This window comes from Pleurodeles waltl, chromosome 5 (genome assembly GCF_031143425.1).
Source record: "Pleurodeles waltl isolate 20211129_DDA chromosome 5, aPleWal1.hap1.20221129, whole genome shotgun sequence".
In the NCBI taxonomy this organism is placed as follows: Eukaryota; Metazoa; Chordata; class Amphibia; order Caudata; family Salamandridae; genus Pleurodeles; species Pleurodeles waltl.
In genome coordinates, this window is record NC_090444.1 from 1,069,093,540 (window position 1) to 1,069,119,679 (window position 26,140).

The following is a 26,140-nucleotide window of genomic DNA, read 5'->3' on the forward strand; positions in this document are numbered from 1 at the left end:
CTTGGATTCCCCTAGGTCTCTAGTTTTCAGAAATGCACAGGTTTGGTAGGTTTCCCTAGGTGGCGGCTGAGCTACAGGCCAAAATCTACAGGTAGGTACGTTGTAAAAAACACCTCTGTTTTCCTTCAAAAATTTGGCTGTGTCCACGTTGCGCTTTGGGGCGTTACCTGTCGCGGGCGCTAGGCCTACCCACACAAGTGAGGTATCATTTTTATCGGGAGACGTGGGGGAACGCCGGGTGGAAGGAAATTTGTGGCTCCTCTCAGATTCCAGAACTTTCTGCCACAGAAATGTGAGGAACATGTGTTTTTTTAGCCAAATTTTGAGGTTTGCAATGGATTCTGGGTAACAGAACCTGGTCCGAGCCACACAAGTCACCCCATCTTAGATTCCCCTAGGTCTCTAGTTTTCAGAAATGCACAGGTTTGGTAGGTTTCCCTAGGTGGCGGCTGAGCTACAGGCCAAACTCTACAGGTAGGCACTTTGCAAAAAACACCTCTGTTTTCCTTCAAAAATTTGGCTGTGTCCAGGTTGTGCTTTGGGGCGTTTCCTGTGCGGGCACTAGGCCTACCCACACAAGTGAGGTATCATTTTTATCGGGAGACGTGGGGGAACGCTGGGTGGAAGGAAATTTGTGGCTCCTCTCAGATTCCAGAACTTTCTGCCACAGAAATGTGAGGAACATGTGTTTTTTTAGCCAAATTTTGAGGTTTGCAAAGGATTCTGGGTAACAGAACCTGGTCCGAGCCACACAAGTCACCCCATCTTGGATTCCCCTAGGTCTCTAGTTTTCAGAAATGCACAGGTTTGGTAGGTTTCCCTAGGTGGCGGCTGAGCTACAGGCCAAAATCTACAGGTAGGCACTTTTCAAAAAACAGCTCTGTTTCCTTCAAAAATTTGGCTGTGTCCACGTTGCGCTTTGGGGCGTTTCCTGTCGCGGGCGCTAGGCCTACCCACACAAGTGAGGTATCATTTTTATCGGGAGATGTGGGGGAACGCTGGGTGGAAGGAAATTTGTGGCTCCTCTCATATTCCAGAACTTTCTGCCACAGAAATGTGAGGAACATGCGTTTTTTTGGCCATATTTTAAGGTTTGCAATGGATTCTGGGTAACAGAACCTGGTCCGAGCCACACAGGTCACCCCATCTTGGATTCCCCTAGGTCTCTAATTTTCAGAAATGCACAGGTTTGGTAGGTTTCCCTAGGTGGCGGCTGAGCTACAGGCCAAACTCTACAGGTAGGCACTTTGCAAAAAACACCTCTGTTTTCCTTCAAAAATTTGGCTGTGTCCACGTTGCGCTTTGGGGCGTTTCCTGTCGCGGGCGCTAGGCCTACCCACACAAGTGAGGCATCATTTTTATCGGGAGACGTGGGGGAACGCTGGGTGGAAGGAAATTTGTGGCTCCTCTCAGATTCCAGAACTTTCTGCCACAGAAATGTGAGGAACAGGTGTTTTTTTAGCCAAATTTTGAGGTTTGCAAAGGATTCTGGGTAACAGAACCTGGTCCGAGCCACACAAGTCACCCCATCTTGGATTCCCCTAGGTCTCTAGTTTTCAGAAATGCACAGGTTTGGTAGGTTTCCCTATTTGGCGGCTGAGCTACAGGCCAAAATCTACAGTTAGGCACTTTGCAAAAAACACCTTTGTTTTCCTTCAAAAATGTGGCTGTGTCCACGTTGCGCTTTGGGGCGTTTCCTGTTGCGGGCGCTAGGCCTACCCACACAAGTGAGGTATCATTTTTATCGGGAGACGTGGGGGAACGCTGGGTGGAAGGAAATTTGTGGCTCCTATCAGATTCCAGAACTTTCTGCCACAGAAATGTGAGCAACATGTGTTTTTTTAGCCAAATTTTGAGGTTTGCAAAGGATTCTGGGTAACAGAACCTGGTCCCAGCGACACAAGTCACCCCATCTTGGATTCCCCTAGGTCTCTAGTTTTCAGAAATGCACAGGTTTGGTAGGTTTCCCTAGGTGGCGGCTGAGCTACAGGCCAAAATCTACAGGTAGGTACGTTGTAAAAAACACCTCTGTTTTCCTTCAAAAATTTGGCTGTGTCCACGTTGCGCTTTGGGGCGTTACCTGTCGCGGGCGCTAGGCCTACCCACACAAGTGAGGTATCATTTTTATCGGGAGACGTGGGGGAACGCCGGGTGGAAGGAAATTTGTGGCTCCTCTCAGATTCCAGAACTTTCTGCCACAGAAATGTGAGGAACATGTGTTTTTTTAGCCAAATTTTGAGGTTTGCAATGGATTCTGGGTAACAGAACCTGGTCCGAGCCACACAAGTCACCCCATCTTAGATTCCCCTAGGTCTCTAGTTTTCAGAAATGCACAGGTTTGGTAGGTTTCCCTAGGTGGCGGCTGAGCTACAGGCCAAACTCTACAGGTAGGCACTTTGCAAAAAACACCTCTGTTTTCCTTCAAAAATTTGGCTGTGTCCAGGTTGTGCTTTGGGGCGTTTCCTGTGCGGGCACTAGGCCTACCCACACAAGTGAGGTATCATTTTTATCGGGAGACGTGGGGGAACGCTGGGTGGAAGGAAATTTGTGGCTCCTCTCAGATTCCAGAACTTTCTGCCACAGAAATGTGAGGAATATGTGTTTTTTTTTGCCAAATTTTGAGGTTTGCAAAGGATTCTGGGTAACAGAACCTGGTCCGAGCCACACAAGTCACCCCATCTTGGATTCCCCTAGGTCTCTAGTTTTCAGAAATGCACAGGTTTGGTAGGTTTCCCTAGGTGGCGGCTGAGCTACAGGCCAAAATCTACAGGTAGGCACTTTGCAAAAAACACCTCTGTTTTCCTTCAAAAATTTGGCTGTGTCCACGTTGCGCTTTGGGGCGTTTCCTGTCGCGGGCGCTAGGCCTACCCACACAAGTGAGGTATCATTTTTATCGGGAGATGTGGGGGAACGATGGGTGGAAGGAAATTTGTGGCTCCTCTCATATTTCAGAACTTTCTGCCACAGAAATGTGAGGAACATGTGTTTTTTTAGCCAAATTTTGAGGTTTGCAATGGATTCTGGGTAACAGAACCTGGTCCGAGCCACACATGTCACCCCATCTTGGATTCCCCTAGGTCTCTAGTTTTCAGAAATGCACAGGTTTGGTAGGTTTCCCTAGGTGGCGGCTGAGCTACAGGCCAAACTCTACAGGTAGGCACTTTGCAAAAAACACCTCTGTTTTCCTTCAAAAATTTGGCTGTGTCCACGTTGCGCTTTGGGGCGTTTCCTGTTGCGGGCGCTAGGCCTACCCACACAAGTGAGGTATCATTTTTATCGGGAGACGTGGAGGAACGCTGGGTGGAAGGAAATTTGTGGCTCCTCTCAGATTCCAGAACTTTCTGCCACAGAAATATGAGGAATATGTGTTTTTTTAGACAAATTTTGAGGTTTGCAAAGGATTCTGGGTAACAGAACCTGGTCCGAGCCACACAAGTCACCCCATCTTAGATTCCCCTAAGTCTCTAGTTTTCAGAAATGCACAGGTTTGGTAGGTTTCCCTAGGTGGCGGCTGAGCTACAGGCCAAACTCTACAGGTAGGCACTTTGCAAAAAACACCTCTGTTTTCCTTCAAAAATTTGGCTGTGTCCAGGTTGTGCTTTGGGGCGTTTCCTGTGCGGGCGCTAGGCCTACCCACACAAGTGAGGTATCATTTTTATCGGGAGACGTGGGGGAACGCTGGGTGGAAGGAAATTTGTGGCTCCTCTCAGATTCCAGAACTTTCTGCCACAGAAATGTGAGGAATATGTGTTTTTTTAGACAAATTTTGAGGTTTGCAAAGGATTCTGGGTAACAGAACCTGGTCCGAGCCACACAAGTCACCCCATCTTGGATTCCCCTAGGTCTCTAGTTTTCAGAAATGCACAGGTTTGGTAGGTTTCCCTTGGTGGCGGCTGAGCTACAGGCCAAAATCTACAGGTTGGCACTTTGCAAAAAACCCCTCTGTGTTCCTTCAAAAATTTGGCTGTGTCCACGTTGCGCTTTGGGGCGTTTCCTGTCGCGGGCGCTGGGCCTACCCACACAAGTGAGGTATCATTGTTATCGGGAGACGTGGGGGAACGCTGGGTGGAAGGAAATTTGTGGCTCCTCTCAGATTCCAGAACTTTCTGCCACAGAAATGTGAGGAACATGTGTTTTTTTAGCCAAATTTTGAGGTTTGCAAAGGATTCTGGGTAACAGAACCTGGTCCGAGCCACACAAGTCACCCCATCTTGGATTCCCCTAGGTCTCTAGTTTTCAGAAATGCACAGGTTTGGTAGGTTTCCCTAGGTGGCGGCTGAGCTACAGGCCAAAATCTACAGGTAGGCACTTTTCAAAAAACACCTCTGTTTTCTTCAAAAATTTGGCTGTGTCCACGTTGCGCTTTGGGGCGTTTCCTGTCGCGGGCGCTAGGCCTACCCACACAAGTGAGGTATCATTTTTATCGGGAGATGTGGGGGAACGCTGGGTGGAAGGAAATTTGTGGCTCCTCTCATATTCCAGAACTTTCTGCCACAGAAATGTGAGGAACATGCGTTTTTTTGGCCATATTTTAAGGTTTGCAATGGATTCTGGGTAACAGAACCTGGTCCGAGCCACACAGGTCACCCCATCTTGGATTCCCCTAGGTCTCTAATTTTCAGAAATGCACAGGTTTGGTAGGTTTCCCTAGGTGGCGGCTGAGCTACAGGCCAAACTCTACAGGTAGGCACTTTGCAAAAAACACCTCTGTTTTCCTTCAAAAATTTGGCTGTGTCCACGTTGCGCTTTGGGGCGTTTCCTGTCGCGGGCGCTAGGCCTACCCACACAAGTGAGGCATCATTTTTATCGGGAGACGTGGGGGAACGCTGGGTGGAAGGAAATTTGTGGCTCCTCTCAGATTCCAGAACTTTCTGCCACAGAAATGTGAGGAACAGGTGTTTTTTTAGCCAAATTTTGAGGTTTGCAAAGGATTCTGGGTAACAGAACCTGGTCCGAGCCACACAAGTCACCCCATCTTGGATTCCCCTAGGTCTCTAGTTTTCAGAAATGCACAGGTTTGGTAGGTTTCCCTATTTGGCGGCTGAGCTACAGGCCAAAATCTACAGTTAGGCACTTTGCAAAAAACACCTTTGTTTTCCTTCAAAAATGTGGCTGTGTCCACGTTGCGCTTTGGGGCGTTTCCTGTTGCGGGCGCTAGGCCTACCCACACAAGTGAGGTATCATTTTTATCGGGAGACGTGGGGGAACGCTGGGTGGAAGGAAATTTGTGGCTCCTATCAGATTCCAGAACTTTCTGCCACAGAAATGTGAGCAACATGTGTTTTTTTAGCCAAATTTTGAGGTTTGCAAAGGATTCTGGGTAACAGAACCTGGTCCCAGCGACACAAGTCACCCCATCTTGGATTCCCCTAGGTCTCTAGTTTTCAGAAATGCACAGGTTTGGTAGGTTTCCCTAGGTGGCGGCTGAGCTACAGGCCAAAATCTACAGGTAGGTACGTTGTAAAAAACACCTCTGTTTTCCTTCAAAAATTTGGCTGTGTCCACGTTGCGCTTTGGGGCGTTACCTGTCGCGGGCGCTAGGCCTACCCACACAAGTGAGGTATCATTTTTATCGGGAGACGTGGGGGAACGCCGGGTGGAAGGAAATTTGTGGCTCCTCTCAGATTCCAGAACTTTCTGCCACAGAAATGTGAGGAACATGTGTTTTTTTAGCCAAATTTTGAGGTTTGCAATGGATTCTGGGTAACAGAACCTGGTCCGAGCCACACAAGTCACCCCATCTTAGATTCCCCTAGGTCTCTAGTTTTCAGAAATGCACAGGTTTGGTAGGTTTCCCTAGGTGGCGGCTGAGCTACAGGCCAAACTCTACAGGTAGGCACTTTGCAAAAAACACCTCTGTTTTCCTTCAAAAATTTGGCTGTGTCCAGGTTGTGCTTTGGGGCGTTTCCTGTGCGGGCACTAGGCCTACCCACACAAGTGAGGTATCATTTTTATCGGGAGACGTGGGGGAACGCTGGGTGGAAGGAAATTTGTGGCTCCTCTCAGATTCCAGAACTTTCTGCCACAGAAATGTGAGGAATATGTGTTTTTTTTTGCAAAATTTTGAGGTTTGCAAAGGATTCTGGGTAACAGAACCTGGTCCGAGCCACACAAGTCACCCCATCTTGGATTCCCCTAGGTCTCTAGTTTTCAGAAATGCACAGGTTTGGTAGGTTTCCCTAGGTGGCGGCTGAGCTACAGGCCAAAATCTACAGGTAGGCACTTTGCAAAAAACACCTCTGTTTTCCTTCAAAAATTTGGCTGTGTCCACGTTGCGCTTTGGGGCGTTTCCTGTCGCGGGCGCTAGGCCTACCCACACAAGTGAGGTATCATTTTTATCGGGAGATGTGGGGGAACGATGGGTGGAAGGAAATTTGTGGCTCCTCTCATATTTCAGAACTTTCTGCCACAGAAATGTGAGGAACATGTGTTTTTTTAGCCAAATTTTGAGGTTTGCAATGGATTCTGGGTAACAGAACCTGGTCCGAGCCACACATGTCACCCCATCTTGGATTCCCCTAGGTCTCTAGTTTTCAGAAATGCACAGGTTTGGTAGGTTTCCCTAGGTGGCGGCTGAGCTACAGGCCAAACTCTACAGGTAGGCACTTTGCAAAAAACACCTCTGTTTTCCTTCAAAAATTTGGCTGTGTCCACGTTGCGCTTTGGGGCGTTTCCTGTTGCGGGCGCTAGGCCTACCCACACAAGTGAGGTATCATTTTTATCGGGAGACGTGGAGGAACGCTGGGTGGAAGGAAATTTGTGGCTCCTCTCAGATTCCAGAACTTTCTGCCACAGAAATATGAGGAATATGTGTTTTTTTAGACAAATTTTGAGGTTTGCAAAGGATTCTGGGTAACAGAACCTGGTCCGAGCCACACAAGTCACCCCATCTTAGATTCCCCTAAGTCTCTAGTTTTCAGAAATGCACAGGTTTGGTAGGTTTCCCTAGGTGGCGGCTGAGCTACAGGCCAAACTCTACAGGTAGGCACTTTGCAAAAAACACCTCTGTTTTCCTTCAAAAATTTGGCTGTGTCCAGGTTGTGCTTTGGGGCGTTTCCTGTGCGGGCGCTAGGCCTACCCACACAAGTGAGGTATCATTTTTATCGGGAGACGTGGGGGAACGCTGGGTGGAAGGAAATTTGTGGCTCCTCTCAGATTCCAGAACTTTCTGCCACAGAAATGTGAGGAATATGTGTTTTTTTAGACAAATTTTGAGGTTTGCAAAGGATTCTGGGTAACAGAACCTGGTCCGAGCCACACAAGTCACCCCATCTTGGATTCCCCTAGGTCTCTAGTTTTCAGAAATGCACAGGTTTGGTAGGTTTCCCTTGGTGGCGGCTGAGCTACAGGCCAAAATCTACAGGTTGGCACTTTGCAAAAAACCCCTCTGTGTTCCTTCAAAAATTTGGCTGTGTCCACGTTGCGCTTTGGGGCGTTTCCTGTCGCGGGCGCTGGGCCTACCCACACAAGTGAGGTATCATTGTTATCGGGAGACGTGGGGGAACGCTGGGTGGAAGGAAATTTGTGGCTCCTCTCAGATTCCAGAACTTTCTGCCACAGAAATGTGAGGAACATGTGTTTTTTTAGCCAAATTTTGAGGTTTGCAAAGGATTCTGGGTAACAGAACCTGGTCCGAGCCACACAAGTCACCCCATCTTGGATTCCCCTAGGTCTCTAGTTTTCAGAAATGCACAGGTTTGGTAGGTTTCCCTAGGTGGCGGCTGAGCTACAGGCCAAAATCTACAGGTAGGCACTTTTCAAAAAACACCTCTGTTTTCTTCAAAAATTTGGCTGTGTCCACGTTGCGCTTTGGGGCGTTTCCTGTCGCGGGCGCTAGGCCTACCCACACAAGTGAGGTATCATTTTTATCGGGAGATGTGGGGGAACGCTGGGTGGAAGGAAATTTGTGGCTCCTCTCATATTCCAGAACTTTCTGCCACAGAAATGTGAGGAACATGCGTTTTTTTGGCCAAATTTTAAGGTTTGCAATGGATTCTGAGTAACAGAACCTGGTCCGAGCCACACAGGTCACCCCATCTTGGATTCCCCTAGGTCTCTAATTTTCAGAAATGCACAGGTTTGGTAGGTTTCCCTAGGTGGCGGCTGAGCTACAGGCCAAACTCTACAGGTAGGCACTTTGCAAAAAACACCTCTGTTTTCCTTCAAAAATTTGGCTGTGTCCACGTTGCGCTTTGGGGCGTTTCCTGTCGCGGGCGCTAGGCCTACCCACACAAGTGAGGTATCATTTTTATCGGGAGACGTGGGGGAACGCTGGGTGGAAGGAAATTTGTGGCTCCTCTCAGATTCCAGAACTTTCTGCCACAGAAATGTGAGGAATATGTGTTTTTTTAGACAAATTTTGAGGTTTGCAAAGGATTCTGGGTAACAGAACCTGGTCCGAGCCACACAAGTCACCCCATCTTGGATTCCCCTAGGTCTCTAGTTTTCAGAAATGCACAGGTTTGGTAGGTTTCCCTTGGTGGCGGCTGAGCTACAGGCCAAAATCTACAGGTAGGCACTTTGCAAAAAACACCTCTGTTTTCCTTCAAAAATTTGGCTGTGTCCACGTTGCGCTTTGGGGCGTTTCCTGTCGCGGGCGCTGGGCCTACCCACACAAGTGAGGTATCATTGTTATCGGGAGACGTGGGGGAACGCTGGGTGGAAGGAAATTTGTGGCTCCTCTCAGATTCCAGAACTTTCTGCCACAGAAATGTGAGGAACATGTGTTTTTTTAGCCAAATTTTGAGGTTTGCAAAGGATTCTGGGTAACAGAACCTGGTCCGAGCCACACAAGTCACCCCATCTTGGATTCCCCTAGGTCTCTAGTTTTCAGAAATGCACAGGTTTGGTAGGTTTCCCTAGGTGGCGGCTGAGCTACAGGCCAAAATCTACAGGTAGGCACTTTTCAAAAAACACCTCTGTTTCCTTCAAAAATTTGGCTGTGTCCACGTTGCGCTTTGGGGCGTTTCCTGTCGCGGGCGCTAGGCCTACCCACACAAGTGAGGTATCATTTTTATCGGGAGATGTGGGGGAACGCTGGGTGGAAGGAAATTTGTGGCTCCTCTCATATTCCAGAACTTTCTGCCACAGAAATGTGAGGAACATGCGTTTTTTTGGCCAAATTTTAAGGTTTGCAATGGATTCTGGGTAACAGAACCTGGTCCGAGCCACACAGGTCACCCCATCTTGGATTCCCCTAGGTCTCTAATTTTCAGAAATGCACAGGTTTGGTAGGTTTCCCTAGGTGGCGGCTGAGCTACAGGCCAAACTCTACAGGTAGGCACTTTGCAAAAAACACCTCTGTTTTCCTTCAAAAATTTGGCTGTGTCCACGTTGCGCTTTGGGGCGTTTCCTGTTGCGGGCGCTAGGCCTACCCACACAAGTGAGGTATCATTTTTATCGGGAGACGTGGGGGAACGCTGGGTGGAAGGAAATTTGTGGCTCCTCTCAGATTCCAGAACTTTCTGCCACAGAAATGTGAGGAATATGTGTTTTTTTAGACAAATTTTGAGGTTTGCAAAGGATTCTGGGTAACAGAACCTGGTCCGAGCCACACAAGTCACCCCATCTTGGATTCCCCTAGGTCTCTAGTTTTCAGAAATGCACAGGTTTGGTAGGTTTCCCTAGGGAGCGGCTGAGCTACAGGCCAAAATCTACAGGTAGGTAAGTTGTAAAAAACACCTCTGTTTTCCTTCAAAAATTTGGCTGTGTCCACGTTGCGCTTTGTAGCGTTACCTGTCGCGGGCGCTAGGCCTACCCACACAAGTGAGGTATCATTTTTATCGGGAGACGTGGGGGAACGCCGGGTGGAAGGAAATTTGTGGCTCCTCTCAGATTCCAGAACTTTCTGCCACAGAAATGTGAGGAACATGTGTTTTTTTAGCCAAATTTTGAGGTTTGCAATGGATTCTGGGTAACAGAACCTGGTCCGAGCCACACAAGTCACCCCATCTTAGATTCCCCTAGGTCTCTAGTTTTCAGAAATGCACAGGTTTGGCAGGTTTCCCTAGGTGGCGGCTGAGCTACAGGCCAAACTCTACAGGTAGGCACTTTGCAAAAAACACCTCTGTTTTCCTTCAAAAATTTGGCTGTGTCCAGGTTGTGCTTTGGGGCGTTTCCTGTGCGGGCGCTAGGCCTACCCACACAAGTGAGGTATCATTTTTATCGGGAGACGTGGGGGAACGCTGGGTGGAAGGAAATTTGTGGCTCCTCTCAGATTCCAGAACTTTCTGCCACAGAAATGTGAGGAATATGTGTTTTTTTAGACAAATTTTGAGGTTTGCAAAGGATTCTGGGTAACAGAACCTGGTCCGAGCCACACAAGTCACCCCATCTTGGATTCCCCTAGGTCTCTAGTTTTCAGAAATGCACAGGTTTGGTAGGTTTCCCTTGGTGGCGGCTGAGCTACAGGCCAAAATCTACAGGTAGGCACTTTGCAAAAAACACCTCTGTTTTCCTTCAAAAATTTGGCTGTGTCCACGTTGCGCTTTGGGGCGTTTCCTGTCGCGGGCGCTGGGCCTACCCACACAAGTGAGGTATCATTGTTATCGGGAGACGTGGGGGAACGCTGGGTGGAAGGAAATTTGTGGCTCCTCTCAGATTCCAGAACTTTCTGCCACAGAAATGTGAGGAACATGTGTTTTTTTAGCCAAATTTTGAGGTTTGCAAAGGATTCTGGGTAACAGAACCTGGTCCGAGCTACACAAGTCACCCCATCTTGGATTCCCCTAGGTCTCTATTTTTCAGAAATGCACAGGTTTGGTAGGTTTCCCTAGGTAGCGGCTGAGCTACAGGCCAAAATCTACAGGTAGGTAAGTTGTAAAAAACACCTTTGTTTTCCTTCAAAAATTTGGCTGTGTCCACGTTGCGCTTTGGGGCGTTACCTGTCGCGGGCGCTAGGCCTACCCACACAAGTGAGGTATCATTTTTATCGGGAGACGTGGGGAAACGCCGGGTGGAAGGAAATTTGTGGCTCCTCTCAGATTCCAGAACTTTCTGCCACAGAAATGTGAGGAACATGTGTTTTTTTAGCCAAATTTTGAGGTTTGCAATGGATTCTGGGTAACAGAACCTGGTCCGAGCCACACAAGTCACCCCATCTTAGATTCCCCTAGGTCTCTAGTTTTCAGAAATGCACAGGTTTGGTAGGTTTCCCTAGGTGGCGGCTGAGCTACAGGCCAAACTCTACAGGTAGGCACTTTGCAAAAAACACCTCTGTTTTCCTTCAAAAATTTGGCTGTGTCCAGGTTGTGCTTTGGGGCGTTTCCTGTGCGGGCGCTAGGCCTACCCACACAAGTGAGGTATCATTTTTATCGGGAGACGTGGGGGAACGCTGGGTGGAAGGAAATTTGTGGCTCCTCTCAGATTCCAGAACTTTCTGCCACAGAAATGTGAGGAATATGTGTTTTTTTAGACAAATTTTGAGGTTTGCAAAGGATTCTGGGTAACAGAACCTGGTCCGAGCCACACAAGTCACCCCATCTTGGATTCCCCTAGGTCTCTAGTTTTCAGAAATGCACAGGTTTGGTAGGTTTCCCTTGGTGGCGGCTGAGCTACAGGCCAAAATCTACAGGTAGGCACTTTGCAAAAAACACCTCTGTTTTCCTTCAAAAATTTGGCTGTGTCCACGTTGCGCTTTGGGGTGTTTCCTGTCGCGGGCGCTGGGCCTACCCACACAAGTGAGGTATCATTGTTATCGGGAGACGTGGGGGAACGCTGGGTGGAAGGAAATTTGTGGCTCCTCTCAGATTCCAGAACTTTCTGCCACAGAAATGTGAGGAACATGTGTTTTTTTAGCCAAATTTTGAGGTTTGCAAAGGATTCTGGGTAACAGAACCTGGTCCGAGCCACACAAGTCACCCCATCTTGGATTCCCCTAGGTCTCTATTTTTCAGAAATGCACAGGTTTGGTAGGTTTCCCTAGGTGGCGGCTGAGCTACAGGCCAAAATCTACAGGTAGGCACTTTTCAAAAAACACCTCTGTTTCCTTCAAAAATTTGGCTGTGTCCACGTTGCGCTTTGGGGCGTTTCCTGTCGCGGGCGCTAGGCCTACCCACACAAGTGAGGTATCATTTTTATCGGGAGATGTGGGGGAACGCTGGGTGGAAGGAAATTTGTGGCTCCTCTCATATTCCAGAACTTTCTGCCACAGAAATGTGAGGAACATGCGTTTTTTTGGCCAAATTTTAAGGTTTGCAATGGATTCTGGGTAACAGAACCTGGTCCGAGCCACACAGGTCACCCCATCTTGGATTCCCCTAGGTCTCTAATTTTCAGAAATGCACAGGTTTGGTAGGTTTCCCTAGGTGGCGGCTGAGCTACAGGCCAAACTCTACAGGTAGGCACTTTGCAAAAAACACCTCTGTTTTCCTTCAAAAATTTGGCTGTGTCCACGTTGCGCTTTGGGGCGTTTCCTGTCGCGGGCGCTAGGCCTACCCACACAAGTGAGGCATCATTTTTATCGGGAGACGTGGGGGAACGCTGGGTGGAAGGAAATTTGTGGCTCCTCTCAGATTCCAGAACTTTCTGCCACAGAAATGTGAGGAACAGGTGTTTTTTTAGACAAATTTTGAGGTTTGCAAAGGATTCTGGGTAACAGAACCTGGTCCGAGCCACACAAGTCACCCCATCTTGGATTCCCCTAGGTCTCTAGTTTTCAGAAATGCAGAGGTTTGGTAGGTTTCCCTATTTGGCGGCTGAGCTACAGGCCAAAATCTACAGTTAGGCACTTTGCAAAAAACACCTTTGTTTTCCTTCAAAAATGTGGCTGTGTCCACGTTGCGCTTTGGGGCGTTTTCTGTTGCGGGCGCTAGGCCTACCCACACAAGTGAGGTATCATTTTTATCGGGAGACGTGGGGGAACGCTGGGTGGAAGGAAATGTGTGGCTCCTATCAGATTCCAGAACTTTCTGCCACAGAAATGTGAGCAACATGTGTTTTTTTAGCCAAATTTTGAGGTATGCAAAGGATTCTGGGTAACAGAACCTGGTCCCAGCGACACAAGTCACCCCATCTTGGATTTCCCTCGGTCTCTAGTTTTCAGAAATGCACAGGTTTGGTAGGTTTCCCTAGGTGGCGGCTGAGCTACAGGCCAAAATCTACAGGTAGGCACTTTGCAAAAAACACCTCTGTTTTCCTTCAAAAATTTGGCTGTGTCCACGTTGCGCTTTGGGGCGTTTCCTGTCGCGGGCGCTAGGCCTACCCACACAAGTGAGGTATCATTTTTATCGGGAGATGTGGGGGAACGCTGGGTGGAAGGAAATTTGTGGCTCCTCTCATATTCCAGAACTTTCTGCCACAGAAATGTGAGGAACATGCGTTTTTTTGGCCAAATTTTAAGGTTTGCAATGGATTCTGGGTAACAGAACCTGGTCCGAGCCACACAGGTCACCCCATCTTGGATTCCCCTAGGTCTCTAATTTTCAGAAATGCACAGGTTTGGTAGGTTTCCCTAGGTGGCGGCTGAGCTACAGGCCAAACTCTACAGGTAGGCACTTTGCAAAAAACACGTCTGTTTTCCTTCAAAAATTTGGCTGTGTCCACGTTGCGCTTTGGGGCGTTTCCTGTCGCGGGCGCTAGGCCTACCCACACAAGTGAGGCATCATTTTTATCGGGAGACGTGGGGGAACGCTGGGTGGAAGGAAATTTGTGGCTCCTCTCAGATTCCAGAACTTTCTGCCACAGAAATGTGAGGAATATGTGTTTTTTTAGACAAATTTTGAGGTTTGCAAAGGATTCTGGGTAACAGAACCTGGTCCGAGCCACACAAGTCACCCCATCTTGGATTCCCCTAGGTCTCTAGTTTTCAGAAATGCACAGGTTTGGTAGGTTTCCCTTGGTGGCGGCTGAGCTACAGGCCAAAATCTACAGGTAGGCACTTTGCAAAAAACACCTCTGTTTTCCTTCAAAAATTTGGCTGTGTCCACGTTGCGCTTTGGGGCGTTTCCTGTTGCGGGCGCTAGGCCTACCCACACAAGTGAGGTATCATTTTTATTGGGAGACGTGGGGTAACGCTGGGTGGAAGGAAATTTGTGGCTCCTATCAGATTCCAGAACTTTCTGCCACAGAAATGTGAGCAACATGTGTTTTTTTAGCCAAATTTTGAGGTTTGCAAAGGATTCTGGGTAACAGAACCTGGTCCCAGCGACACAAGTCACCCCATCTTGGATTTCCCTAGGTCTCTAGTTTTCAGAAATGCACAGGTTTGGTAGGTTTCCCTAGGTGGCGGCTGAGCTACAGGCCAAAATCTACAAGTAGGCACTTTGCAAAAAACACCTCTGTTTTCCTTCAAAAATTTGGCTGTGTCCACTTTGCGCTTTGGGGCGTTTCCTGTCGCGGGCGCTAGGCCTACCCACACAAGTGAGGTATCATTTTTATCGGGAGACGTGGGGGAACGCCGGGTGGAAGGAAATTTGTGGCTCCTGTCAGATTCCATAACTTTCTGCCACAGAAATGTGTGGAACAGGTGTTTTTTTAGCCAAATTTTGAGGTTTGCAAAGGATTCTGGGTAACAGAACCTGGTCCGAGCCACACAAGTCACCCCATCTTGGATTCCCCTAGGTCTCTAGTTTTCAGAAATGCACAGATTTGGTAGGTTTCCCTAGGTGGCGGCTGAGCTACAGGCCAAAATCTACAGGTAGGCACTTTGCAAAAAACACCTTTGTTTTCCTTCAAAAATTTGGCTGTGTAAACGTTGCGCTTTGGGGCGTTTCCTGTCGCTGGCGCTATGCCTACCCACACAAGTGAGGTATCATTTTTATCTGGAGACGTGGGGGAACGCTTGGTGGAAGGAAATTTGTGGCGCCTCTCATATTCCAGAACTTTCTGCCACAGAAATGTGAGGAACATGTGTTTTTTTAGCCAAATTTTGAGGTTTGCAAAGGATTCTGGGTAACAGAACCTGGTCCGAGCCACACAAGTCACCCCATCTTGGATTCCTCTAGGTCTCTAGTTTTCAGTAATGCACAGGTTTGGTAGGTTTCCCTAGGTGGCGGCAGAGCTACAGGCCAAAATCTACAGGTAGGCACTTTGCAAAAAACACCCCTGTTTTCCTTCAAAAATTTGGCTGTGTCCACGTTGCGCTTTGGGGCGTTTCCTGTCGCGGGCGCTAGGCCTACCCACACAAGTGAGGTATCATTTTTATCGGGAGACGTGGGGGAACGCCGAGTGGAAGGAAATTTGTGGCTCCTCTCAGATTCCAGAACTTTCTGCCACAGAGATGTGAGGAACAGGTGTTTTTTTAGCCAAATTTGGAGGTTTGCAAAGGATTCTGGGTAACAGAACCTGGTCCGAGCCACACAAGTCACCCCATCTTAGATTCCCCTAGGTCTCTAGTTTTCAGAAATGCACAGGTTTGGCAGGTTTCCTTAGGTGGCGGCTAAGCTACAGGCCAAAATCTACAGGTAGGCACTTTGCAAAAAAAACCTCTGTTTTCCTTCAAAAATTTGGCTGTGTCCACGTTGCGCTTTGGGGCGTTTCCTGTCGCGGGCGCTAGGCCTACCCACACAAGTGAGGTATCATTTTTATCGGGAGACGTGGGGGAACGCTGGGTGGAAGGAAATTTGTGGCTCCTCTCAGATTCCAGAACTTTCTGCCACAGAAATGTGAGGAACATGTGTTTTTTTAGGCAAATTTTGAGGTTTGCAAAGGATTCTGGGTAACAGAACCTGGTCCGAGCCACACAAGTCACCCCATCTTGGATTCCCCTAGGTCTCTAATTTTCAGAAATGCACAGGTTTGGTAGGTTTCCTTAGGTGGCGGCTGAGCTACAGGCCAAAATCTACAGGTAGGCACTTTGCAAAAAAAACCTCTGTTTTCCTTCAAAAATGTGGCTGTGTCCACGTTGCGCTTTGGGGCGTTTCCTGTCGCGGGCGCTAGGCCTACCCACACAAGTGAGGTATCATTTTTTGCGGGAGACGTGGGGGAACGCTGGGTGGAAGGAAATTTGTGGCTCCTCTCAGATTCCAGAACTTTCTGCCACAGAAATGTGAGGAACATGTGTTTTTTTAGCCAAATTTTGAGGTTTGCAAAGGATTCTGGGTAACAGAACCTGGTCCGAGCCACACAAGTCACCCCATTTAGGATTCCCCTAGGTCTCTAGTTTTCAGAAATGCACAGGTTTGGTAGGTTTCCCTAGGTGGCGGCTGAGCTACAGGCCAAAATCTACAGGTAGGCACTTTGCAAAAAACACCTCTGTTTTCCTTCAAAAATTTGGCTGTGTCCACGTTGCGCTTTGGGGCGTTACCTGTCGCGGGCGCTAGGCCTACCCACACAAGTGAGGTATCATTTTTATCGGGAGACGTGGGGGAACGCTGGGTGGAAGGAAATTTGTGGCTCCTCTCATATTCCAGAACTTTCTGCCACAGAAATGTGAGGAACATGCGTTTTTTTGGCCAAATTTTAAGGTTTGCAATGGATTCTGGTTAACAGAACCTGGTCCGAGCCACACAGGTCACCCCATCTTGGATTCCCCTAGGTCTCTAATTTTCAGAAATGCACAGGTTTGGTAGGTTTCCCTAGGTGGCGGCTGAGCTACAGGCCAAACTCTACAGGTAGGCACTTTGCAAAAAACACGTCTGTTTTCCTTAAAAAATTTGGCTGTGTCCACGTTGCGCTTTGGGGCGTTTCCTGTCGCGGGCGCTAGGCCTACCCACACAAGTGAGGCATCATTTTTATCGGGAGACGTGGGGGAACGCTGGGTGGAAGGAAATTTGTGGCTCCTCTCAGATTCCAGAACTTTCTGCCACAGAAATGTGAGGAACAGGTGTTTTTTTAGCCAGATTTTGAGGTTTGCAAAGGATTCTGGGTAACAGAACCTGGTCCGAGCCACACAAGTCAACCCATCTTGGATTCCCCTAGGTCTCTAGTTTTCAGAAATGCATAGGTTTGGTAGGTTTCCCTATTTGGCGGCTGAGCTACAGGCCAAAATCTACAGGTAGGCACTTTGCAAAAAACACCTCTGTTTTCCTTCAAAAATTTGGCTGTGTCCACGTTGCGCTTTGGGGCGTTACCTGTCGCGGGCGCTAGGCCTACCCACACAAGTGAGGTATCATTTTTATCGGGAGACGTGGGGGAACGCTGGGTGGAAGGAAATTTGTGGCTCCTCTCATATTCCAGAACTTTCTGCCACAGAAATGTGAGGAACATGCGTTTTTTTGGCCAAATTTTAAGGTTTGCAATGGATTCTGGTTAACAGAACCTGGTCCGAGCCACACAGGTCACCCCATCTTGGATTCCCCTAGGTCTCTAATTTTCAGAAATGCACAGGTTTGGTAGGTTTCCCTAGGTGGCGGCTGAGCTACAGGCCAAACTCTACAGGTAGGCACTTTGCAAAAAACACGTCTGTTTTCCTTCAAAAATTTGGCTGTGTCCACGTTGCGCTTTGGGGCGTTTCCTGTCGCGGGCGCTAGGCCTACCCACACAAGTGAGGCATCATTTTTATCGGGAGACGTGGGGGAACGCTGGGTGGAAGGAAATTTGTGGCTCCTCTCAGATTCCAGAACTTTCTGCCACAGAAATGTGAGGAACAGGTGTTTTTTTAGCCAGATTTTGAGGTTTGCAAAGGATTCTGGGTAACAGAACCTGGTCCGAGCCACACAAGTCAACCCATCTTGGATTCCCCTAGGTCTCTAGTTTTCAGAAATGCACAGGTTTGGTAGGTTTCCCTATTTGGCGGCTGAGCTACAGGCCAAAATCTACAGGTAGGCACTTTGCAAAAAACACCTTTGTTTTCCTTCAAAAATTTGGCTGTGTCCACGTTGCGCTTTGGGGCGTTTCCTGTTGCGGGCGCTAGGCCTACCCACACAAGTGAGGTATCATTTTTATCGGGAGACGTGGGGGAACGCTTGGTGGAAGGAAATTTGTGGCTCCTCTCATATTCCAGAACTTTCTGCCACAGAAATGTGAGGAACATGTGTTTTTTTAGCCAAATTTTGAGGTTTGCAAAGGATTCTGGGTAACAGAACCTGGTCCGAGCCACACAAGTCACCCCATCTTGGATTCCTCTAGGTCTCTAGTTTTCAGTAATGCACAGGTTTGGTAGGTTTCCCTAGGTGGCGGCAGAGCTACAGGCCAAAATCTACAGGTAGGCACTTTGCAAAAAACACCTCTGTTTTCCTTCAAAAATTTGGCTGTGTCCACGTTGCGCTTTGGGGCGTTTCCTGTCACGGGCGCTAGGCCTACCCACACAAGTGAGGTATCATTTTTATCGGGAGACGTGGGGGAACGCCGAGTGGAAGGAAATTTGTGGCTCCTCTCAGATTCCAGAACTTTCTGCCACAGAAATGTGAGGAACAGGTGTTTTTTTAGCCAAATTTTGAGGTTTGCAAAGGATTCTGGGTAACAGAACCTGGTCCGAGCCACACAAGTCACCCCATCTTAGATTCCCCTAGGTCTCTAGTTTTCAGAAATGCACAGGTTTGGCAGGTTTCCTTAGGTGGCGGCTGAGCTACAGGCCAAAATCTACAGGTAGGCACTTTGCAAAAAAAACCTCTGTTTTCCTTCAAAAATTTGGCTGTGTCCACGTTGCGCTTTGGGGCGTTTCCTGTCGCGGGCGCTAGGCCTACCCACACAAGTGAGGTATCATTTTTATCGGGAGACGTGGGGGAACGCTGGGTGGAAGGAAATTTGTGGCTCCTCTCAGATTCCAGAACTTTCTGCCACAGAAATGTGAGGAACATGTGTTTTTTTAGCCAAATTTTGAGGTTTGCAAAGGATTCTGGGTAACAGAACCTGGTCCGAGCCACACAAGTCACCCCATCTTGGATTCCCCTAGGTCTCTAGTTTTCAGAAATGCACAGGTTTGGTAGGTTTCCCTAGGTGGCGGCTGAGCTACAGGCCAAAATCTACAGGTAGGCACTTTGCAAAAAACACCTCTGTTTTCCTTCAAAAATTTGGCTGTGTCCACGTTGCGCTTTGGGGCGTTACCTGTCGCGGGCACTAGGCCTACCCACACAAGTGAGGTATCATTTTTATCGGGAGACGTGGGGGAACGCTGAGTGGAAGGAAATTTGTGGCTCCTCTCATATTCCAGAACTTTCTGCCACAGAAATGTGAGGAACATCCGTTTTTTTGGCCAAATTTTAAGGTTTGCAATGGATTCTGGGTAACAGAACCTGGTCCGAGCCACACAGGTCACCCCATCTTGGATTCCCCTAGGTCTCTAATTTTCAGAAATGCACAGGTTTGGTAGGTTTCCTTAGGTGGCGGCTGAGCTACAGGCCAAAATCTACAGGTAGGCACTTTGCAAAAAAAACCTCTGTTTTCCTTCAAAAATTTGGCTGTGTCCACGTTGCGCTTTGGGGCGTTTCCTGTCGCGGGCGCTAGGCCTACCCACACAAGTGAGGTATCATTTTTATCGGGAGACGTGGGGGAACGCTGGGTGGAAGGAAATTTGTGGCTCCTCTCAGATTCCAGAACATTCTGCCACAGAAATGTGAGGAACATGTGTTTTTTTAGCCAAATTTTGAGGTTTGCAAAGGATTCTGGGTAACAGAACCTGGTCCGAGCCACACAAGTCACCCCATCTTGGATTCCCCTAGGTCTCTAGTTTTCAGAAATGCACAGGTTTGGTAGGTTTCCCTAGGTGGCGGCTGAGCTACAGGCCAAAATCTACAGGTAGGCACTTTGCAAAAAACACCTCTGTTTTCCTTCAAAAATTTGGCTGTGTCCACGTTGCGCTTTGGGGCGTTACCTGTCGCGGGCGCTAGGCCTACCCACACAAGTGAGGTATCATTTTTATCGGGAGACGTGGGGGAACGCTGGGTGGAAGGAAATTTGTGGCTCCTCTCATATTCCAGAACTTTCTGCCACAGAAATGTGAGGAACATGCGTTTTTTTGGCCAAATTTTAAGGTCTGCAATGGATTCTGGGTAACAGAACCTGGTCCGAGCCACACAGGTCACCCCATCTTGGATTCCCCTAGGTCTCTAATTTTCAGAAATGCACAGGTTTGGTAGGTTTCCCTAGGTGGCGGCTGAGCTACAGGCCAAACTCTACAGGTAGGCACTTTGCAAAAAACACGTCTGTTTTCCTTCAAAAATTTGGCTGTGTCCACGTTGCGCTTTGGGGCGTTTCCTGTCGCGGGCGCTAGGCCTACCCACACAAGTGAGGCTACATTTTTATCGGGAGACGTGGGGGAACGCTGGGTGGAAGGAAATTTGTGGCTCCTCTCAGATTCTAGAACTTTCTGCCACAGAAATGTGAGGAACAGGTGTTTTTTTAGCCAGATTTTGAGGTTTGCAAAGGATTCTGGGTAACAGAACCTGGTCCGAGCCACACAAGTCAACCCATCTTGGATTCCCCTAGGTCTCTAGTTTTCAGAAATGCACAGGTTTGGTAGGTTTCCCTATTTGGCGGCTGAGCTACAGGCCAAAATCTACAGGTAGGCACTTTGCAAAAAACACCTTTGTTTTCCTTCAAAAATTTGGCTGTGTCCACGTTGCGCTTTGGGGCGTTTCCTGTTGCGGGCGCTAGGCCTACCCACACAAGTGAGGTATCATTTTTATCGGGAGACGTGGGGGAACGCCGGGTGGAAGGAAATTTGTGGCTCCTGTCAGATTCCATAACTTTCTGCCACAGAAATGTGAGGAACAGGTGTTTTTTTAGCCAAATTTTAAGGTTTGCAAAGGATTCTGGGTAACAGAACCTGGTCCGAGCCACAGAAGTCACCCCATCTTGGATTCCCCTAGGTCTCTAGTTTTCAGAAATGCACAGATTTGGTAGGTTTCCCTAGGTGGCGGCTGAGCTACAGGCCAAAATCTACAGGTAGGCACTTTGCAAAAAACACCTTTGTTTTCCTTCAAAAATTTGGCTGTGTAAACGTTGCGCTTTGGGGCGTTTCTTGTCGCTGGCGCTAGGCCTACCCACACAAGTGAGGTATCATTTTTATCTGGAGACGTGGGGGAACGCTTGGTGGAAGGAAATTTGTGGCTCCTCTCATATTCCAGAACTTTCTGCCACAGAAATGTGAGGAACATGTGTTTTTTTAGCCAAATTTTGAGGTTTGCAAAGGATTCTGGGTAACAGAACCTGGTCCGAGCCACACAAGTCACCCCATCTTGGATTCCCCTAGGTCTCTAGTTTTCAGTAATGCACAGGTTTGGTAGGTTTCCCTAGGTGGCGGCAGAGCTACAGGCCAAAATCTACAGGTAGGCACTTTGCAAAAAACACCTCTGTTTTCCTTCAAAAATTTGGCTGTGTCCACGTTGCGCTTTGGGGCGTTTCCTGTCGCGGGCGCTAGGCCTACCCACACAAGTGAGGTATCATTTTTATCGGGAGACGTGGGGGAACGCCGAGTGGAAGGAAATTTGTGGCTCCTCTCAGATTCCAGAACTTTCTGCCACAGAAATGTGAGGAACAGGTGTTTTTTTAGCCAAATTTTGAGGTTTGCAAAGGATTCTGGTAACAGAACCTGGTCCGAGCCACACAAGTCACCCCATCTTAGATTCCCCTAGGTCTCTAGTTTTCAGAAATGCACAGGTTTGGCAGGTTTCCTTAGGTGGCGGCTGAGCTACAGGCCAAAATCTACAGGTAGGCACTTTGCAAAAAAAACCTCTGTTTTCCTTCAAAAATGTGGCTGTGTCCACGTTGCGCTTTGGGGCATTTCCTGTCGCCGGCGCTAGGCCTACCCACACAAGTGAGGTATCATTTTTATCGGGAGACGTGGGGGAACGCTGGGTGGAAGGAAATTTGTGGCTCCTCTCAAATTCCAGAACTTTCTGCCACAGAAATGTGAGGAACATGTGTTTTTTTAGCCAAATTTTGAGGTTTGCAAAGGATTCTGGGTAACAGAACCTGGTCCGAGCCACACAAGTCACCCCATCTTGGATTCCCCTAGGTCTCTAGTTTTCAGAAATGCACAGGTTTGGTAGGTTTCCCTAGGTGGTGGCTGAGCTACAGGCCAAAATCTACAGGTAGGCACTTTGCAAAAAACACCTCTGTTTTCCTTGAAAAATTTGGCTGTGTCCATGTTGCGCTTTGGGGCGTTACCTGTCGCGGGCGCTAGGCCTACCCACACAAGTGAGGTATCATTTTTATCGGGAGACGTGGGGGAACGCTGGGTGGAAGGAAATTTGTGGCTCCTCTCAGATTCCAGAACTTTCTGCCACAGAAATGTGAGGAACATCTGTTTTTTTAGCCAAATTTTGAGGTTTGCAAAGGATTCTGGGTAACAGAACCTGGTCCGAGCCACACAAGTCACCCCATCTTGGATTCCCCTAGGTCTCTAGTTTTCAGAAATGCACAGGTTTGGTAGGATTCCCTAGGTGGCGGCTGAGCTACAGGCCAAAATCTACAGGTAGGCACTTTGCAAAAAACACCTCTGTTTTCCTTCAAAAATTTGGCTGTGTCCACGTTGCGCTTTGGGGCGTTTCCTGTCGCGGGCGCTGGGCCTACCCACACAAGTGAGGTATAATTTTCATCGGGAGACGTGGGGGAACGCTGGGTGGAAGGAAATTTGTGGCTCCTCTCAGATTCCAGAACTTTCTGCCACAGAAATGTGAGGAACATGTGTTTTTTTTAGCCAAATTTTGAGGTTTGCAAAGGATTCTGGGTAACAGAACCTGGTCCGAGCCACACAAGTCACCCCATCTTGGATTCCCCTAGGTCTCTAGTTTTCAGAAATGCAAAGGTTTGGTAGGTTTCCCTAGGTGGTGGCTGAGCTACAGGCCAAAATCTACAGGTAGGCACTTTGCAAAAAACACCTCTGTTTTCCTTGAAAAATTTGGCTGTGTCCATGTTGCGCTTTGGGGTGTTACCTGTCGCGGGCGCTAGGCCTACCCACACAAGTGAGGTATCATTTTTATCGGGAGATGTGGGGGAACGCTGGGTGGAAGGAAATTTGTGGCTCCTCTCAGATTCCAGAACTTTCTGCCACAGAAATGTGAGGAACATGTGTTTTTTTAGCCAAATTTTGAGGTTTGCAAAGGATTCTGGGTAACAGAACCTGGTCCGAGCCACACAAGTCACCCCATCTTGGATTCCCCTAGGTCTCTAGTTTTCAGAAATGCACAGGTTTGGTAGGTTTCCCTAGGTGGCGGCTGAGCTACAGCCCAAAATCTACAGGTAGGCACTTTGCAAAAAACACCTCTGTTTTCCTTCAAAAATTTGGCTGTGTCCACGTTGCGCTTTGGAACGTTTCCTGTCGCGGGCGCTAGGCCTACCCACACAAGTGAGGTATCATTTTTATCGGGAGACGTGGGGGAAAGCTGGGTGGAAGGAAATTTGTGGCTCCTCTCAGATTCCAGAACTTTCTGCCACAGAAATGTGAGGAACTTGTGTTTTTTTAGCCAAATTTTGAGGTTTGCAAAGGATTCTGGGTAACAGAACCTGGTCCGAGCCACACAAGTCACCCCATCTTGGATTCCCCTAGGTCTCTAGTTTTCAGAAATGCACAGGTTTGGTAGGTTTCCCTAGGTGGCGGCTGAGCTACAGGCCAAAATCTACAGGTAGGCAGTTTGCAAAAAACACCTCTGTTTTCCTTCAAAAATTTGGATGTGTCCACGTTGCGCTTTGGGGCGTTTCCTGTCGCGGGCGCTAGGCCTACCCACACAAGTGAGGTATAATTTTCATCGAGAGACGTGGGGGAACGCTGGGTGGAAGGAAATTTGTGGCTCCTCTCAGATTCCAGAACTTTCTGCCACAGAAATGTGAGGAACATGTGTTTTTTTTAGCCAAATTTTGAGGTTTGCAAAGGATTCTGGGTAACAGAACCTGGTCCGAGCCACACAAGTCACCCCATCTTGGATTCCCCTAGGTCTCTAGTTTTCAGAAATGCACAGGTTTGGTAGGATTCCCTAGGTGGCGGCTGAGCTACAGGCCAAAATCTACAGGTAGGCACTTTGCAAAAAACACCTTTGTTTTCCTTAAAAAATTTGGCTGTGTCCACGTTGCGCTTTGGGGCGTTTCCTGTTGCGGGCGCTAGGCCTACCCACACAAGTGAGGTATCATTTTTATCGGGAGACGTGGGGTAACGCTGGGTGGAAGGAAATTTGTGGCTCCTATCAGATTCCAGAACTTTCTGCCACAGAAATGTGAGGAACAGGTGTTTTTTTAGCCAGATTTTGAGGTTTGCAAAGGATTCTGGGTAACAGAACCTGGTCCGAGCCACACAAGTCAACCCATCTTGGATTCCCCTAGGTCTCTAGTTTTCAGAAATGCACAGGTTTGGTAGGTTTCCCTATTTGGCGGCTGAGCTACAGGCCAAAATCTACAGGTAGGCACTTTGCAAAAAACACCTTTGTTTTCCTTCAAAAATTTGGCTGTGTCCACGTTGCGCTTTGGGGCGTTTCCTGTTGCGGGCGCTAGGCCTACCCACACAAGTGAGGTATCATTTTTATCGGGATACGTGGGGTAACGCTGGGTGGAAGGAAATTTGTGGCTCCTATCAGATTCCAGAACTTTCTGCCACAGAAATGTGAGCAACATGTGTTTTTTTAGCCAAATTTTGAGGTTTGCAAAGGATTCTGGGTAACAGAACCTGGTCCCAGCGACACAAGTCACCACATCTTGGATTTCCCTAGGTCTCTAGTTTTCAGAAATGCACAGGTTTGGTAGGTTTCCCTAGGTGGCGGCTGAGCTACAGGCCAAAATCTACAGGTAGGCACTTTGCAAAAAACACCTCTGTTTTCCTTCAAAAATTTGGCTATGTCCACTTTGCGCTTTGGGGCGTTTCCTGTCGCGGGCGCTAGGCCTACCCACACAAGTGAGGTATTATTTTTATCGGGAGACGTGGGGGAACGCCGGGTGGAAGGAAATTTGTGGCTCCTGTCAGATTCCAGAACTTTCTGCCACAGAAATGTGAGGAACAGGTGTTTTTTTAGCCAAATTTTAAGGTTTGCAAAGGATTCTGGGTAACAGAACCTGGTCCGAGCCACAGAAGTCACCCCATCTTGGATTCCCCTAGGTCTCTAGTTTTCAGAAATGCACAGATTTGGTAGGTTTCCCTAGGTGGCGGCTGAGCTACAGGCCAAAATCTACAGGTAGGCACTTTGCAAAAAACACCTTTGTTTTCCTTCAAAAATTTGGCTGTGTAAACGTTGCGCTTTGGGGCGTTTCCTGTCGCTGGCGCTAGGCCTACCCACACAAGTGAGGTATCATTTTTATCTGGAGACGTGGGGGAACGCTTGGTGGAAGGAAATTTGTGGCTCCTCTCATATTCCAGAACTTTCTGCCACAGAAATGTGAGGAACATGTGTTTTTTTAGCCAAATTTTGAGGTTTGCAAAGGATTCTGGGTAACAGAACCTGGTCCGAGCCACACAAGTCACCCCATCTTGGATTCCCCTAGGTCTCTAGTTTTCAGTAATGCACAGGTTTGGTAGGTTTCCCTAGGTGGCGGCAGAGCTACAGGCCAAAATCTACAGGTAGGCACTTTGCAAAAAACACCTCTGTTTTCCTTCAAAAATTTGGCTGTGTCCACGTTGCGCTTTGGGGCGTTTCCTGTCGCGGGCGCTAGGCCTACCCACACAAGTGAGGTATCATTTTTATCGGGAGACGTGGGGGAACGCCGAGTGGAAGGAAATTTGTGGCTCCTCTCAGATTCCAGAACTTTCTGCCACAGAAATGTGAGGAACAGGTGTTTTTTTAGCCAAATTTTGAGGTTTGCAAAGGATTCTGGGTAACAGAACCTGGTCCGAGCCACACAAGTCACCCCATCTTAGATTCCCCTAGGTCTCTAGTTTTCAGAAATGCACAGGTTTGGCAGGTTTCCTTAGGTGGCGGCTGAGCTACAGGCCAAAATCTACAGGTAGGCACTTTGCAAAAAAAACCTCTGTTTTCCTTCAAAAATTTGGCTGTGTCCACGTTGCGCTTTGGGGCATTTCCTGTCGCCGGCGCTAGGCCTACCCACACAAGTGAGGTATCATTTTTATCGGGAGACGTGGGGGAAAGCTGGGTGGAAGGAAATTTGTGGCTCCTCTCAGATTCCAGAACTTTCTGCCACAGAAATGTGAGGAACATGTGTTTTTTTAGCCAAATTTTGAGGTTTGCAAAGGATTCTGGGTAACAGAACCTGGTCCGAGCCACACAAGTCACCCCATCTTGGATTCCCCTAGGTCTCTAGTTTTCAGAAATGCACAGGTTTGGTAGGTTTCCCTAGGTGGTGGCTGAGCTACAGGCCAAAATCTACAGGTAGGCACTTTGCA